Here is a 17,497-nt window from a genome sequence, read left to right as displayed (position 1 = left end):
GGCCCACAATGAGGGGTTGGACACAGAAGACAAACATGTACAGGACAAAACGAGACGCAAGACATGTACTGCAAGATGTGTAGAAATAAACGTGTAATTTGGGCTATTGAAGGTGAAGTATATGAGCACAAAAAGCGATGACAATGACGTGTGATAGATTTGGCGTTACCCAGGGTGCACCACGAGGAGGCCTATCACATTACACCCCGCATTGCATAAAACTTAGTCCCATTTGTGAATAGCTTGCATATAGTTTTGTTTTTGCGTTAGTTATTAGAGTGTAGATTTTCAATGGTAATTCTTTTACAATATGATTGTGATGGAGCATCAAAATTAACATGAAAGGTAAAATCATCCAATCAGTTTAATGTAATAGAGTTCTAGAATAATTATTTTATCCGTGAATATTTCAAACATTTAAACAGTTTATTGCAATAAATTGCACATTGAGGACCAAAAATGACCTGTAATCCACACGAGTAATTTTTATTCCCCTTAAATATTGAGAAATGAGTATTTGATTTTCAGAGAAAATGTTGCATCCATGCAGTCTGTTACCTTATAAAAATGTACCCATATTTTACATTTAATTGTTTGTTATTTTCCCTTTTACTTTGGGGATTATGCACAGGAAGTTATCGTATGCTTGCATACAACTTGCAAATTTCGGGATTTTTGCACGACTCTTGCCTTTTCAAAGTTGGCAGGTCTGCAAATATCAACCTGGGCTACCATGCCCACTGAAGTAAGTTGATAAGCCTACATAAATTGACCTTGAGAGCTCTGTGCATTCACATAGGCAACTCCTCAATATGATTGGTAAGTAGCCATTTGGTTACAAAGAACTTTTGCCAGGCTTCAAGAACACAAACTATAGCTGTTTGCCAGACATCATAAAATGAATGACTGATCCAGATTGAATTAAAGAGTATGAGTGAAGAAATTCTGGGAACGGATTCTGACTCATGGAGTATGATGCTTAGTCTCTTCATGTATGCTTGAGCTTTACATCTGAGTCTTGGCTTTGCTGCAAGGCCATTGTTAATTCATGAAGTGTGAACAATAAATGGTGTCCATCTGGTATAAAAGGTTGAAAGATGTATGATGTACATTCTGCTGATGATTTGATAGGAATCAAACTGGATACAGTGGCGTAATGGGCAGCCCCTGGAAATAAAAAAGAAAGTTATTTTAAAATATAAGTACATTCAAATTGATCTATAAAGCATTTAAAATTACAACAGTAACCTTGATTAAATGGGCGAAAAAATAAGCTACGATTCCGTAAGCAAGACTTCTTCCGAACTGGCTATCCTCGATTATCTTGCCAAGGTTTTGAACTTTTGTTTATTCAGAAATTTATTTCATCACCACAAAAATCAAAAGGTAGCCACCAAAAATCGCATAATTAAACCAAGAATGCTTGTTCCTTTGAGACCTCTGTCCCTTGTCGTGTCATTTTTAAAAATCTATTTTTGACCTCTTGCTTTCCCAGAAGAATATTGGTTGTATTCATGGATTTTTGTTTTCGGGAGATGTAAAAGGATTAGGCGGGTCCATTTTAAGGTGTGAGAATTTTAAATACCTCATATCTTTCTCTAGCTATTTCAGCTTTCTTTTCTAGATATAAACGAAATTTCTGGAAAGCAAAACAGCCCCCTATATTCTTAGTTTATCATAAGGCTTTTTTTTAATCAGAAATACTAAAAATATTCCCTTGTGTGTATGTAGCATGGCTTTTTCAATTCTTCATATATATTTGAGATTATTGGAACTCCTGCCCTATCTACAAGTCCAATTCTTCAAAAAAACTGATTCTCTAACTTTGTTTTCAATCAAAAATCAATTTTTTTAATTTCTTAAATGTTATATCTCTTAATGAAAATGAAACATCTTTTTGAATGATGTGATGGAGAAAAAAGAAAAAATTAATAAACTTCCAAAATTAAAATATTGGCTGAATTTGAGTTCGCCTTCATTTACCAGTACCACATCTATTGGTACACCCATTTCTCCAATTGAAGAAAATCTTATAGTTTCAGTACCAATTGACTCTGCTCAAGAAATCCCACGGGGAGTCATTATTTAAGATCATCGTAAAAGGTATTACTACTCAGACTGATCCAGGATTGTGGAATGTCAAGGATACTGCCACAGCAAATTATTGGATTCAGGTTGGACCAACATCGTGCCAGAATTGTGATACTGACTTTTCGAATTCACGTAGAACATACACAAAAGCAGGTACTGAGAAAAATGCAAAGGAAAGATACTCGACAAAAAATGTTTTTGAGCACAAACTTTGAAAGGGTGAATTCATAAAACGTGAATGGCTGCTCTGTTCACCATCCAAAGGTTATTTTGTGTGCCGCCTGTTATCTGCCAGAGAATTCCCTTTTGCTACTTATATATTCAATGACCAGAAACATTCTAGTGAAGTTATCTCGGAATATGAAAACAGCAATGAGCACCAGCGATGCATGAAAGCATTTGTAACCAGTCATAAAGAAAGTGGTTGCATAAATTCTGTATTAATTGAGCAATATCACTATGAACAGGAGTACTGGCAGAAACTATTAACACGTGTAGTACGAGTGCCCTCATACGAAGCCCATAAAATGGAGTACATGAAGAACGGGCAACATAAAGCCCATGAAAAGAAGGATTAAAAATGACACTACGAAGTGGATGACCTGGCAAAGATTTCATTGATATAATATTTCAAAGAAAGCTTTTGGCATCTTGTTGTAAGAGATGGCTTGTTGCATTCAACATACAGACTATCCATAGACGTCTGGAATGCTCCAGAGCTAATGCAGAGAGTGAGTGACCAAATGAGTGAAATCGGCTTTAGGAATGAGTTAGTGACCGTACAAATGACTAAGTGAGTGACAGAATGACTGACCACATGAGCGACAGTATGTGTGGCATTGATCTTATGAGTGAGTGACCATGTGTGTCCAAGTGAGGGACCATATGAGTAATCAAGTAGATTGTACGAGTAACTGAATATATGAATGATTAGGAGAGTGGCGGTATGAACAGGGCCGCAACTAGATGTTTAGTCACCCGGGCAAGTGAGCATTTTGGCGCCTCCTTGTAATGTTGGAGGTTTAAGAATAAAATTTGCACCCCTCTGGTCCAGCACCCAAGGCACGAGAACCGCCTCTAGTTGCGGCCCTGGGTATGAGTATCCAAGCAAGTGACAAGTGATTGACCATATGAGTGTCCAAGGGAGTGATGACTGAATGCTTGTACGAGTTTCCAAGCGGGTGACTAATTGATTGAGCGTAATAAGTGACTCACTATATGAGTAACCAAGCGAGTTACCAAGTGATTCACTGTACGAGTGACAAAGTAAGTAACCAAGTGATTGACCGTGTAAGTGTCCAAGTGAGTGGCCATATAAATGATTATATGATTGACGAAGTGAGTGATTGACCGAGTGACTGTAGGAGTGACGAAGTGATTGACCATATGAATGATTGTATGAATGACGGTATGAGTGTCCAAGGAAATTACTGAGTCATTGGCCATATGGGTGACAGAATGAGTGGCCATTACAATGAACTAGGGAGTGATGGAATGAGTGACCATGTGAATGATCGTATGAGTGACCATAAAAATGACAGTGACCGTCAAACCGAAAGATACCCAGCCACATCGCCATATTGGCTCATTGTCCTTACCGACTGGATATATACCTCTGGCAATTTATTCATAAAAAAGCATACATTACACAATATACATTACAATTGCACCATAATTAACCATTGTGCCATAGAAAGCTTTGTCTATTAAGAATGATACTTTGGCCAGCGGTTTATCAGGAGGAATGCAAAAAGAAGAATGAGACAACGGGATCGGGTTCAATGACAATTGCTTCACTAAAAGCAGTTTGTTGCCGTTTCAGTGAATTTGAAATTTTCCCCATTATGGAGATAATGTGTTCGGCCCCAACCAACCATGCCCACCATGGAGCCCTACAAGGGGACGCACACACGTAACAGATGAAGGTTATTAACAACGAGAGTTTAGGTAGGAACTATACACCACTGAAATAGGCAAGCAGACATGTTCCAGATCCAAGATCAACGTGAAGCAGCACCAAGAAAACCTCACGAAGTCTGCCGCCCCGCCCCTCTACCTGCCCAGCAGTGTAACCCCTTCAGCCACAGGGGGGACCGGAGCCGATTGAGCTGGACAAGGTTAATGGACTGGATTTTAAATTTATTGGTGCAAGGACCAGTTTGGTCAAACTGTGCAAAACAAATGATATAAAAATAAAACTGCGCATGATAAAAAGCAACGTGAAATATAAAACAATGAAATGAATTGTAAAAACTAATTTGTCATATAAACCAATCGCTTTGATGAATTTAAAAATGTGAAATGCATCGCAATGGTCAGATAAAATGTCATGATTGAAGTGAGAGATGATTCTGACCAAAAGTGGTCGTAAAATGATGGCGATGATGTAAACAAGTAAAAGCATGAGCAATGGACTTTGACAATGAGGGCACTGCGGTTGACTCTCTTGTAGTAAAAGATATGATTGTATGATGTGACTGTGTCCTATACGTAACTGGGCAAGCAGAACTTCCTCCTTTCGATTACTCCTGCAGCTTGAACGCCAGTGGCCAAGTGTGGGCTTGATGGCATGAAGTTTATTATTTATTTGATGGTTCCAATGATCCTGCCAGCGGTGATGCATCACTTCCCGGAGGATTGAGAAATGGTCACTGGCAGGTACCAAAAGGTTATTGTCAATGTTAGTTGTTGTTCGAGCTGCGGTGTCTGCTTTTTCATTGCCCGGTATTCCTACATGACCTGGTACCCAGTAAAATTTTACTGTGGTACCGTGATGAATGAGGAAATGCAGTTCATGAAAAATAGCATGAATAAATAGATGAGTGTGAAACGTACAGGAACACAGTGCTTGTAATGCGCTGAGAGAGTCGCTATAGATGATGCATCGTCGGTGGCGTTTGCGTCGTATATGACGTAGAGCCTGAAGGACAGCGTACAGCTCTGCTGAATAAATAGAAAATATGTCGGGAAGTTTGAAAGATGTCTCCTCACAACAGATGTAGGCACAACCGACATGCCCAGGACTCTTAGAGCCGTCGGTGTATATGGGGAAGTACCTGTTGTACCTACCCCTGTGCCTAAAAAATATTTGTCGATATATGACATCTGCTGTGGTGGCTCTAGTATAAGATGATAATGATAGCAACTGGGGCCACACAACTGATGTCTAATTCTAGTTCTTCCAGAAGTGCCCTCATACGAAGACCGTAAGATGGAACACATGAAGGTCGAGCAGCAAAAAGTCTATGAAATGAGGGATTAAAAATGACATTATGAAGTGGATGACCTGGCAAAGACTTCATCTTGATCAAAATATTTCAAGGAAAGTTGTTGGCGTCTTGATATCAGTGATGGCTCATTGCATTCGACATAGAGGCTTTCCATGGGAGAAGTTCGGAAAGCTCCAGAGCAAATGCGGAGAGCGAGAGGATGAATTGGGTCGAGCACACTCAGATAGCTCCGAGGTGCTGACCCGTATACAATGGAACCGTAGTCGAGCTTCGATCTTATTAGAGCTTTATATAAGTGAAGGAGCGACTTACGGTCAGCTCCCCACGATGTAGAAGAGATGACCTTCAAGAGGTTCATCGTCTTCATGCTACGAGCTCTCAACTGTGAAATATGAGGTTTAAATGTAAGTTTCTTGTCAAATGTAATGCAGAGGAATTTTGTATTCTCTACAATAGGTATTTGACTATTATTTAAAAATAATTGTGGGTCATCATGAAGCTCGCGATGCCGGCAAAAATGCACAGCGACGGTTTTGTCGATGGAGAAAGAGAAACAGTTACCATGAGCCCACTTACTGATCTTGTTGAGTGCGGTTTGTAATTGTCTCTCGGCTGACCTCATATTCACTGATTGATATGACATCAACAGATCATGCACGTAGAGTGCGCCAGTGACAGACAATGGGAGTTGGTTCAACACCACGTTGAGTCTTAAAATAAACAGTGTAACACTTAAAATACTACATTGTTCTTGAATTGGAGGAGCTGATAATGTGCTTCCGATCCATACCTGGAAGATGCGTTGAGCCAGAAAGTTATTAATAAAAATGAGCAAGTTGCCCTGCAAGGCGCAATCATAGAGGTCGGAAAGGATTCTGTGCCTCCAAGTACGGTCGTAGACCTTTTCTATATAGAAAAATATGGCTATCATATGCTCCCTCTTTACGAATACTTGTCTTATTGATGCCTCAAGGCATAACAGATTGCATGTTGTGGACCTGAACCGTCTAAAGCCGCTTTGATGTTTCAATAAAATATTGTTAACCTCAATACAGTGCATGAGGCGATAGTGCACCATGCGTTCTATAAGTTTAGGCAACTGGTCAAAGCGATAGGTTTGTAACTATTCGATTGCTGAGGATTTTTGCCAGGCTTCGCGAATGCAAGAACTATGGCTGCTCGCCAGGTGTCAGGAAATGAATGACTGACCCAGATCCGATTAAATAAAATGAGTAAATGTGACAGTGATTCTGGTGAGAGATGTCGAATCATGGAATAATGAATGGCAGTGGGCCCCACAGCTGAGTCAGGACTTCGCTGCAAGCCCATCATCAGTTCATGAAGGGCGAACAATGAATTGTACCCCTCCGGTGTAAAAATCTGGAAGGTGTACGACGTACGTTCAGCTGATTATTTAATGTGATGAAATGATTGGGGATAGTTTGCATCACTGGGAATAGCGGCGATGGTGTCCGCATTATCCCTCACATCGCTGATGATAGTGCCATTGGTATTTAATATGGTGATGGGACAAGACTGATAATGACCATTGATTTTGTTGATATTTTGGCCAGCTGTTCAGCCATCAGTATCAGAATGCAAGAAAAATTATACTATAGGATCAGGTTCAGTGACAATTATTTCACTCATGGCAATTCATAGACGTTTTGGTGCATTTTGATTTTTCCCCATTTCGGAGATAATTTGTTCAGCCCCTACCAACCATGTGCACACGTAACCAATTAATGTTAGTAACACAGTCAGGTTAGGTAAGAGCTATACATCACAGAAACAGACCCATTCAAATCCAAGAGTGACGTGAAGCAGCACCAAGAAACCTCACGACATCCAGCCCCTCCACCTGCCCAGTAATGAAACCCCTTCAACCAGCCGATTGACCCCAAACAAGACTAATCCAGGTCTCCCATTTCGACTGAATCTGAGGCCAAAGCTAGCGCATCAGGCTAACCAGGATCCCCACCACAAGCCTTACGGGTCTCCATGTGGGTAGACAGCATCACAGTTAGGGCATACGCAAGAAGCAATTATCAGTCTGGGAGGACCCCTCCTCGCCTGAGCCGGGCCCACAATGACGAGAACAGGGACAAGACAAAATGAGACGCAAGACAAGTACTGCGAGATGTGTAGAAATAGGATTGGATTGGATTTTGAATTTTTTTGGCGCAAGGACCAATTTGGCCAAACTGCGCCAGAACATGACACAAAAATAAGAAAAATGTCCTTTTGTCGTGTCAAAAAACTAAAACATATAAAAAGGAAAACAAACGTAAAACAATGACATGAATTGTAAAACTAATTTGTTATAAAAACCAATGGCTTTGATGAATTTAAAAATGCGAGATGCATCGCTATTGTCATTTAAAATGTCATGATGTGAAAGATGACTCTGACCAAAAGCGGTCGTGAAATGATGACGATGATATGAACAAGTAAAAGCATGAGCAATGGTCAATGGACTTTGACAATGAAGGCACTCTGGTTGACTCTCTCGTAATAATAAATATGATTGTGTGAGGCGACTGTGTCCTATGCGTAACCGGGCAAGCAGAACTTCCTCCTTTCGGTTAGTTCTGCAGCTCGAACGCCAATGGCCAAGTGTGGGCTTGATGGCATGCAGTTTATTATTTACTTGATTGTTCCAGTGCTCCTGCCAGCGGCGGTGCATCACTTCCCGGAGGATTGAGAAGTGGTCACTGGCAGGTACCAAAAGGCTATTATCAATGTTGGTTGTTGTTCGAGCTGCGGCGTCTGCTTTTTCGTTGCCCGGTATTCCTACATGACCTGGTACCCAGTAAAATTTTACTGTGGTACCATGATGAATGAGGTAATGCAGTTCATGAAAAATGGCATGAATGAATGGATGAGTGTGTAAAGTGAAGGAACACAGTGCTTGCAATGCGCTGAGAGAGTCGCTATAGATGATGCATCGTCGGTGGCGTTTGCGTCGTATATGACGTAGAGCCTGAAGGATTGCGTACAGTTCTGCCGAATAAATAGAGAATGTGTCGTGAAGTTTGAAAGATGTCTCCTCACAGCAGATGTAGGCACAACCGACATGCCCAGGGCTCTTGGAGCCGTCGGTATATATGGGGAAGTACCTGTTGTACCTACCCCTGTGCCTAAAGAATATCTGTCGATATGTGACATCTGCTGTGGTGGCTCTAGGGTATAATGATAATGAAAGAGAGACATCTGGCAGAGACTGCTCCCATGGTGCCAGTTGCCAAGCAACTGGGGCCACACGACTGATGTCTAATTCTAGTTCTTCCACAAGTGCCCTCATACGAAGACCGTAAGATGGAACACATGAAGGGCGAGCAGCAAAAAGTCTATGAAATGACGGAATGAAAATGACACGATGAAGTGGATGACCTGGTAAAGATTTCATTTTAATATAATATTTCAAAGAAAGCTGTTGGCGTCTTGTTGTAATAGATGGCTCGTTGCATTCAACATACAGACTCTCCATAGGGGAAGTCCGGAAAGCTCCAGAACAAATGCGGAGAGCAAGATGATGAACTGGATCGAGCACACTCAGATAGCTCCGAGGTGCTGACCCGTATACAATGGAACCGTAGTCGAGCTTTGATCTTATTAGAGCTTTATACAAGTGAATGAGTGACTTACGGTCTGCTCCCCATGATGTAGACGAGATGACCTTCAAGAGGTTCATCGTCTTCATGCAACGAGCTCTTAATTGCGCAATATGAGGTTTGAAAGTCAGTTTCTTATCGAATGTGATGCCGAGGAATTTTGTATTTTCTACTATTGGTATTTGACTATTGTTTAGAAACAATTGTGGATCATCATGTAGGTCTCGACGCCGACAAAAGTGCATAGCGACAGTTTTGTCAGCGGAGAATGAGAAGCCGTTATTATGTGCCCACTTGCTGATCTTGTTGAGTGCGGTTTGTAATTGTCTCTCGGCTGTCCTCATATTTACTGATTGATATGACATCAACAGATCATCCACGTACAGTGCGCCAGTGACAGACAACGGGAGTTGGTTCAACACACCGTTGAGTCTTAAAATAAACAGTGTAACACTTAAAATACTACCTTGAGGTACACCTTGTTCTTGGATTTGGGGAGCTGATAATGTACTTCCGATCCGTACCTGGAAGATGCGGCGAGCGAGAAAGTTCTTAATGAAAATGGGCAAGTTGCCCCGCAAGCCGCAATTATAGAGGTCGGAAAGAATTCCGTGCCTCCAAGTACGGTCGTAGGCCTTTTCTATGTCAAAAAGTATGGCTAGCATATGCTCCCTCTTCACAAATGCTTATCTTATTGATGTCTCAAGGCGTAACAAATTGCATGTTGTTGACCTGAACCGTCTAAAGCCGCTTTGATGTTTCGATAAAATATTGTTAACCTCAAGGTAGTGCATAAGGCGATAGTTGACCATGCGTTCCATGAGCTTACACAAACAACTGGTCAAAGCAATAGGTCTGTAACTGTTCGGCTGTTGAGGATTTTTGCCAGGCTTCGGGAATGCAAGAACTATGGCTGCTCGCCAGGTGTCAGGAAATGAATGACTGACCCAGATCCGATTAAATAATATGAGTAAATGTGAGAGTGATTCTGGTGAGAGATGCCGAATCATGGAGTAATGAATGGCATCGGGCCCTACAGCTGAGTCAGGACTTCGTTGCAAGGCCGTCGTCAGTTCATGAAGGGTGAACAATGAATTGTACCCCTCCGGTGTAAAAGGCCGGAAGGTGTACGATGTACGTTCGGCTGATGATTTAATGGGATGAAACGATGGGGGATAGTTCGCATCGCTGGAAACAGCGGCGAAATGGGCGGCGATGGTGTCCGCAATATCCCTCACATCGCTGATGATAGTGCCATTGGTATTTAAAATGGTGATGGGATGAGACTGATAATGACCATTGATTTTTCGGATCCGGTCCCAAATGATTTTGGATGAAGTTGATGAATTGATTCCCGTCGTAAACTTTTGCCAGGACTCGCGTTGAGCCTGGCGCCTGGTTCTTCTCGCTATCGCCTTTGCTTTTAAAAATGCCAACTTGTTGTCATGGGTAGGATACCGCCGAAACCTACTCCATGCTTTCTTTTGTGCTTTAATCGTGAGATTACATTCGTGGTTCCACCAAGGTTTAGGAAATTTAGGAAGTTTCGAGGAGACTTTGGGTATTGTTTCTTTGGCTGCTGAGATCATACAACTGGTCACAAGGTCGACACAATGGTCGACGTCGGGTTGCGAAACCATATCCTCCGTGATTTCTGCCTTGACCCTGAAGTCTGCCCATCGGGCGGCCACAAGCTTCCACCGAGGAGGACCCTCAGGTATGCTATGGCTTCGATCAAGGCACTTAACCACTAGAGGAAAATGATTGCTCCCGTGGAGGTCTGGATCAACCGACCAGGACCAGTTCGGCAAGAGTGAAGGTGAGCATAATGATAAATCTATTGCAGTGAAACTATTGTTTGGGGCATGGAAATGAGTGAAACTGCCATCATTCATGATGGTAAGGTCCATGTCATCTAACAGTCGTTCAACCATTTCCCCACGAGGGGTGTTGCTGTTAGAACCCCATATCATGTTATGAGCATTGAAGTCTCCAAGAAGAAAAAATGGTGGAGGTAATTGATCAATCAGATCTTCCAGATCTCTCTGTAAGATGGTGTCATTCGGTGGTAAATAAATGGAACAGATGGTAATTCTTAGGGCTGTAGAGATTTCCACCGCGATAGCTTGCAGGTTCGTGCGCAGCGTTAGAACGCGCGACGACACGTGATGTGGAACCAGCAGAGCAACACCGCGGCAGGCTCTACTCCCATCATCGTAGTCAATACGAAACAGGGAATGTCGCCTGATGTTCCATGTCTCCGAGGGCTTCGTGAAAGTTTCCTGGAGTGCCACGCAAACAGGATGATAACGATTGATCAAATCCTTGAGATCTTCATAATTGGATATAAGACCACGAATGTTCCATTGAATTATGTTGGCCATAAATTAGGTAGAAGTAGACGGTTCGAGGTCTTTAAATTTATTCCGGTCTAGTTTCCGGCGAGTACCACCAGATTCTGATAGATTATCAAGATCCATGTCACCAATTGACTTGTCATCAATTAGTGACACATTCTTGAGGGTGGGACATTTTATTGCTCTCTGTATTGCTTTTCTTGAATATCCGGTCTTTTTAGATTTATTTCCAGAATTAATCTTGGGTTTAGTAACAGTAGGTTTTTTGAATGTGTGCACTGTTGCTTTTCCTGCCTCTTCTTCGGAGGTAGTGGACTCCCTCCGTAATCCAGCAGAGCAACAGCAGCCACAACTATTACACGGTTGGTTAGATGATGTTTGAGTTGATGTATCAGCTATTGGTTCAGTCTGAGTTGTTACGGATGCTTTGGTGACATTGTTAGTCATATTAGCTGATGATGGATTTGTTACCATATTAGAATATGATCTATTACCTATTGGAGTTTGGTTAGAGGTTATACGACGGCGTGCTTCGATATATGAGATGTTATTGAGGACCTTGATCTTCTGGATCTCTTTCTTCATTCCATTTCGGACACTTTCTGTCAAATGCGGAAGGGTCGCCACCGCAATTGACGCACTTGAATGGTGAATTAGTGCAGTTGTCCGAAATGTGGTCCTTCTCACCGCATTTTGCGCAGGTGGGTTGGCTGCGGCACGCCGTTCGTGAGTGGCCGTATTTTTGGCAGTTAAAGCATCGAACAGGGTTAGGAATGTATGGCCGGATTTTGAGGTTATAATAACCTATTTTGATATCTTTCGGCAATGTTGGTGATGAGAATGTGAGAATTATGTTTCGTGTGGGAGCTGGATTGCCATCTTTGCGGCTCATAATATGTTTGGCAGATGTTACGCCTTGAGACGCCAGCTCTTGTGTTAGTTCTTCTTCATCCATGTTAATTAAGTTATTATCTGAAATGACACCACGTGAATAATTCAACGTGGGATGGATTTTGACTGTTATTGGAATGTCTCCGAGAGATGTGAGCTTTTGAATGAGTTCGGCTTGTTTGGATGTGTTAGTTTCGATGAGAAGGTCTCCTGAACGAAGGGCCTTCACCGATTTTAAGGTACCAACTGTACCATAGAGAGCTTTATCTATTACAAATGGTGATAATTTGGCCAGCGGTTTTTCAGCATCTGAAGAGTGCAGAAAGAAAAATGAGACAGTTGATGAATTTGAAGCAGTTACAGTGACATGTGTTTGGTTTGAAGCAGTTCTTTGACGTTTTGGTGCATTTTGATTTTTTCCCATATTTGAATGGGTATTGTTCCACTCCCACCCACCATGCCCACCATGGAGCCCTACGAGGGGACGCGCACACGTAACCGGTGAAGGTTAGTAGCAACGTCAGGTTAGGTGGGAGCTATACACCACCAAAGCAGGCGAGCAGACGCGTTCAAGATCCAAGATCGTCGTGAAGCAGCACCAACAAACCTCAACGACGTCCGGCAGGCCCGGCCCCTCTACCTGCCCAGTAGTGTAACCCCTTCAGCCACCGAGGCGACCACAGCCGATTGACCTGGACGGGGCTAATCCAAGCCTCCCGTTTCGGCTGAATCCGAGGCCAAAGCTAGCGCATCAGGCTAACCAGGATCCCCATCTCCAGCCTTACGGGTCTCCACGCACGGCAAACACGCAGGTAGACAGCGTCCCAGATAGGGCATACGCTAGAAGCAATGCCCCATCTGGGAGGACCCCTCCCCGCCTGAGCGGGGCCCACAATGAGGGGTTGGATACAAAAGACAAGGACATGTACAGGACAAAACAAGACGCAAGACATGTACTGCAAGATGTGTAGAAATAAACATGTAATTTGGGCTATTGAAAGTGAAGTATATGAGCACAAAAAGCGATGACAATGACGTGTGATAGATTTGGCGTTACCCAGGGTGCACCACAAGGAGGCCTATCACATTACACCCCAATTCATCACTGCCCCCACGGGGACTCGAACCCCGGTCTCTCGCTTGCCGGACGAGTGCTCTACCAACTAAGCTATGGAAGCAGATTGTAGAAATAAACATGTAATTTGGGCTATTGAAAGTGAAGGATACAAGGACAAATAAGTTAAGACAATGACTTGTGATAGATTTGGCATTACCCAGGGTGCACCATGAGGAGGCCTATTGCATTACACCCCGGGATAACCTAAATGACGCGTCTCAGACCAGTGTCATACAGAGGTCTCTCACACTGCCCGTGGGGGACTTGGGTTCTATGTGCTTTGTCATCCAGGCGAGGTTTTCAAGTCTGGCTGGACAACCAGATGGCCCACCTGCACAAGAACGGAGGTTTCACTCATAAGAAAATAGGGAAAGTACCCGATGTGAGACAACCGCTCCATCCGCTGCTCATGGGCAAAGGAAGGCTAGGTTCTCTACGCCAGACGAGCTGAAGACGAAGGATGGGCTGACAAAATCCAGCCTATAGGAGAAAATTATAATTTTCTTTTTCTCTCCACACTGTAAATTCAGAATGGACGGCCGGTGAGAGATCCCAGCCACATCATAAGAGAACTATTCTTCCAATGCCCTTAAGCATAGCCCCCACATCTTGCAGCCGGTCACTCTAAAATGAATTTATAGTTGTAAAAAATTATTAGCATCATCGAGGGCTGGATCTCTGTCAGCCCTGCCTTTGGGGGGGGGGGGGGACATGCCCTCAAGGTGGCTATAGATGTAACTGCAAACTTGACAAGCAGGCATGCTCAATCTTTTTATTTGTCACTACTGTATTTGTCATCTATTTAAAAAGCCCATATGAATAGCTTCTGTCGAGAAAGTAAAAAAGACGATGATATGGCTATAAGAGAAGGTAAACAGAAGAATGCCACCTGCTAGCAATTAGCCATTCTCTTGCTGCGGTATAGAAATTAAACCGAAGAAAATGCCATATAATTTACAGTAGTAATAAATTATTATTATATCAAAAATACTCTTTTTTTGTATTAAATTATTAATTTAAAGTAATCTAACAATTAATTTATTTTATTATTTTAAGAATTTAATTATTAATTTAAAGTAATTTTACTCCCTTTATTACTAAATGATCACGACTCCCTTCGAATTTTTTTCTGTATCAAATATTTCAGTTCAAAATTTTAAATTTAATAAAAATTCAAATTTTTGAAATTAAAAAATTTAATTTACTTCCAAATTTATAACAATTTTTGAGTATATCTTAACAAACGGCAACACAAAAAACGCAGCTCACTCAAGCGTGAAGACCGACAGAGTTCACTCAAGCGTGAAAAATACCCTTATAACAGAGAACAGATTTGCGCCAAGACAGCCTTTACTGGCAACCTGTGACAATTTTTATCCTTTCCCCGCACCGAAATGGACCCTCTCCAGAGAGGGGGGGGGGGGGTGTTCGTGTAACTTTTCTCATGATCTTAGACTATATTTCATCTTGCTGCCCCTTGAGAAAGAACTGCATCTGAACCATCTTATTTTTAATACCTTTTAAGTTGACTATTTACGCGTGTGTTAAATTTATGATGCTATTCTACTTTTTCTTCCCTTTATATCAATGATCGAAGTTTCCATAGAGTCAAAATGACCTCACCCCGTCATTTAACTCACCACAGTCTTTTTTTTGTTGGACAGACGGAGTGTTCAGATCAAAAAGGCGTATCCGACGAGCGCTAATTTTCTCGAAATAACGGTTTCAAATTAATGATGGAAATATAGGATATAAGGATTATGTTGTTCATGAATTGTACACAAGATCTGTGTGCTAAACACGTCATGGTGTTGTTTACAAGTACTGTGTTTGACTTGGAATAGGACTATTTCAAGGGTTAATATAATCTGACATATTTTCACAATATGTAAATTTCATTGAGTATATTTTAATCATATCTGTTCCTTTTTCAATCATGAAAAGTGCATTCAAACACTTCCAAAAGCCATGTAATGCATGCCTCCATTTCTTTTGACTAGACAACTTTCGAAAAAATAATTGACAAAACTTGAAAAATTTAGAGAAAAGGCCAAAAAATGGCACCACAATGCCAGTTACGCACAGAATTTTCACAACGCCAGTAAAGGGTCAATTACAAATTTTTAATCGTGAAAAAAAAAATCTCAAAATAAACACTTGTGAAAGTTTTTTCTAAGAGAAATCACGATTGACATGAAATAAAACTCACACTCACGGAATCATTCGAAAAATGAGTAGAATACAATGAGGAAGCTCTTCCCACAGCCACCATGAATTACACTTTGTCGTCCCCCCTCGTAATAACAGTAACATGGTTCATACTCTTTGAATGTAAAAAAAAAATTTAAGGACTATTTAAGCACTTTTCCAGGAAAAATTTTAAAATTCAAGGACATTCATATCGCAGTTGTTAAAAACTGATTTTTCACAAAAATGAAATTACTTGAATTTCTTAATTTATATTCAACATTTACTCATTTTTAATTTTGAAATGCTAATTTTTTAAAACAATTATAGTTCTTTTTCAACTTCTAGATAATGTTGAGTGCTAAAGGTCTTGCTTTTAAAAATGTCATTGTAGTTTAGTATGCAAATGACGTTTGCATACTAAACTATATGTATGCAGAAATCATTCTATGTTTGAAACAGTATTGAACTTTGCCTTCAATAAAAAAATTAGAAAGCATGTAATCGTATATCTACAGCAGCGGTTCTCAGCAGAGTCCTTGGGGATCTGTGTGCACTTCTCAGGGGCACCGCGGCCACTCAAGGATAATAAAATAAATCAATAAATTTGATGAACAAACAGACAAAAAAAAAGAGGCCAAAAGGATACCACCATATAAATAATATACTAAAAAGGGCTCCTCGAGTAAAACAGGACTCCACTATAGACATTGTACACTGAAAAGGACTCCGCGAGTCAGAAACGGTCGAAAACCGCTGATCTGGAGTAACTACAGTCAAACCTTGTTAATGAGTCACTCTTAAGAGAGCAAAAAATATGACTTAGTAAGCAGAGTGACTTGTTAAACGGAATAAGCCATAGCTGTGCCAATTCCTGTCTGAGGACAATTGGGACTTCCAAAAAGTGACCTGGTAAGCAGAGTGATGAGTTAACCAGATGACACACTAACAAGGTTTGACTGTATATGAACTGTACTTCTTGGAACATTCCCATATTTTCACGTAATCACCTCAACTTTTTCATGAAAATGTCTTATAATTTTCAACAAAGTCTATTGAAATTTTTATTCTTTACTGAAATTAAGTACTAAAATTATTTTCCCACTCCTATGAATTATATTACGATAATTATGATTTTAAATATTGTCGTGTTAATTTTTTCCCATATAGAATCCATTTAAACATACTGCTTCAATTCAATGGTGCTTTATTTTCTGCTGGCAATTTTAGCAGTAATTGACAAGTTTGCTTACCTTTGTTCTCATTTTCAGTGACAATTGATTTTCCCGTATTTTTATCCAGGAAATATGGTCAGCTCACATATATGCAACTGACATTCATTAATTCAATAGTTTAAAATATTTTGATATATCTGATATTTGATAATATCTGAAGAAATGCACTTAAAATTCTTTTTTCAAGCACTTACAAGGACTGGAGAATCATTTATATTTTTTTCAAGGGACTTTTAAAGACTTGAAAATTTTCAAAACTTTTTTTCTTTCAAGGGCTGTACGAACCCTGAGTAATGAAAAAACTAGGTGTGGACCTTAAAATTGTTTGGTCTACACACGTTTTTCCCTAGTAGAAATGAATCACCTTTTGAGTGAGACAATATAAGTGTTGATTTCAATTAAAATAATGAACATGTTTAAACAATGATTGTACAATTTGTAACAGTCATTAAGCTTTGAAAAAAATAAGTAAATTCTCACTTACAAAACAACGAGATCTTGAAATAAACCTCGGATATATGCAAAGCCGATTGGGATATTTGTGACTCTTCATCTTTGCCACGTGGTGGTGCAACACTAAAGCTGGTTGGAGTGTGCATGCCTTTTTATCGGCTAGGCCGACAGCATGCCTTTCTGTGATGCATTTTTTACTGTCATGACTATATGTCCCGCATCGGACAGGACAACACTGAAACTTTTTGCCGTGACCATATGACCAGTATTTTCTGGTACATGCTCTAAATGCGCGTATACATTAGGGCTCCGATCTTGGTAC

General features: G+C 40.9%; 1 long non-coding RNA gene and 1 other non-coding gene across 2 annotated transcripts; both read right to left on the bottom strand.

Moving 5' to 3' along the window:
- Positions 1-208: 208 nt before the first annotated feature.
- On the bottom strand, positions 209-17,321 carry LOC149086308 (uncharacterized). Its single transcript, XR_016192679.1, has 2 exons — positions 17,207-17,321; positions 209-1,167 (listed from the first exon to the last, which is right to left on the bottom strand). It is a non-coding gene; the product is annotated as an uncharacterized LOC149086308 (long non-coding RNA).
- TRNAA-GGC (transfer RNA alanine (anticodon GGC)) lies at positions 13,290-13,361 on the bottom strand. The gene has a single exon. It is a non-coding gene; the product is annotated as a tRNA-Ala (tRNA).
- Positions 17,322-17,497: the final 176 nt, after the last annotated feature.

The sequence above is a fragment of the Pholcus phalangioides genome, unplaced genomic scaffold (genome assembly GCF_987345545.1).
Source record: "Pholcus phalangioides strain wild (caught in Gottingen) unplaced genomic scaffold, Ppha-v1.0 ptg000005l_1, whole genome shotgun sequence".
NCBI classification, from domain to species: Eukaryota; Metazoa; Arthropoda; class Arachnida; order Araneae; family Pholcidae; genus Pholcus; species Pholcus phalangioides.
This window is presented reverse-complemented; position numbering and strand designations above follow the sequence as displayed.